Below are 1,762 nucleotides of genomic sequence, written 5' to 3' on the forward strand. Positions count from 1 at the left end.
ATGGTTAAAAAGTAGACCACTGAATATAGCTCTGTATGACTTTTCTTCCCCTTCCTCATTAATCCATTTAGTTTGATGGTTAAAAAGTAGACCACTGAATATAGCTCTGTATGACTTTTCTTCCCCTTCCTCATTAATCCATTTAGTTTGATGGTAAAAAGTAGACCACTGAATATAGCTCTGTATGACCTTTCTTCCCCTTCCTCATTAAACCATTTAGTTTGATGGTAAAAAGTAGACCACTGAATATAGCTCTGTATGACCTTTCTTCCCCTTCCTCATTAATCCATTTAGTTTGATGGTAAAAAGTAGACCACTGAATATAGCTATGTATGACCTTTCTTCCCCTTTCTCATTAATCCATTTAGTTTGACGGTAAAAAGTAGACCACTGAATATAGCTCTGTATGACTTTTCTTCCCCTTCCTCATTAATCCATTTAGTTTGATGGTAAAAAGTAGACCACTGAATATAGCTCTGTAGGACAAGTCGTTTAGAGGTTGTTCAGAAAGGGTTAGATTTCTTATACAAAACAAAACACAACAATGTTATCACAGTGTAAATATTCAATATTTTCTTATGTTCCATACATTATCTCTGCTACGATAAGCTTTAAGCTACAAAAAGCTTACTAATGACAACGTATTACAAGAGTTTTGTTCACCTCCAAAACTGAATTATAATTTTACGTCGAAGAAACTGGGCGTGCGGTTCTTGTGTTAACAAATATTTATTTACATATAATAAAGGTAAAGTGTAAATTGCGAAGCTGCTGGGTTTCTAGTTATTGAATTATTCATACCTTCATCTTTGGCGCAGTGTGTGGCAGTCCGAAGTAGAACAGGTACCTAATTTCTTATGTATAACCTAAGTAAGAATACTGATGATGTATCAAGCCAAAATCAACTTCGTCACCATGCTATGAACGATATCACTAAGCGAAGTATTATTTACTTGTACACGCAAATGCTAAAAAAACATCCCCCAAAACTAGCTTCTTTTCAGTAGTTTTATAAATCCTATTAAGTAAGGACTTAAATCTTCGTTTCAAAGATGTGTCGCTTATTTTCTCTAGGCTCTGTTCTAGATAAGTTTTTTTTTTCTTAGCCTGATTTATACCGCCATTTTAAGTTAGGTTAAGCGAAGGTCTTGTACCACATGGAGGGATTAATGGTTTAATGACGAAAGAGTTTCAAGTAACTATGACACAATATTGTATATGCAACACGTACAATTGATAAACCACGTGTACTACTTGTGGCATTGTGTTTCAAATTGTTTTATTTGTTTGTTGTTAAGTGCAAAGCTACACAATGGGATATCTGTGCTTTGTCCACCACGAGTATCGAAACACGATTTTAAGTGTTATAAACTTGTGGAGTTATTGGTGGGGGTCCTTCATATGGATATCATAGAGATTTGTGCTTGACTAATGGACTTGGAATTGCCTCAAATCCAGCATGGATGAGAAATTCTGACTTTCAAGATATTATTTTACTTTTTATAAGGAAATTAACAAAAACAAACAAACAAACTAATAAATAGGCTTAGCAGGTTGCAAAATTAATATTTTTTCGTAAATAATATCGAAGCAAAATCCATTAAGATTGTCCAATTCGTGCGTTGAGTCAGAAACAAAGGATCTTTACTGGGAGTCAACTCTAATAACGGTCTAATAACGAATAACCCAGCCGGTTTTCATTAAGGACTAATATTAAGGAGATTTCTGCGCAGATCAGGTTAGGAAGTTGTGTTTGACATAC

Source organism: Limulus polyphemus, unplaced genomic scaffold, assembly GCF_000517525.1.
Source record: "Limulus polyphemus unplaced genomic scaffold, Limulus_polyphemus-2.1.2 Scaffold614, whole genome shotgun sequence".
In the NCBI taxonomy this organism is placed as follows: Eukaryota; Metazoa; Arthropoda; class Merostomata; order Xiphosura; family Limulidae; genus Limulus; species Limulus polyphemus.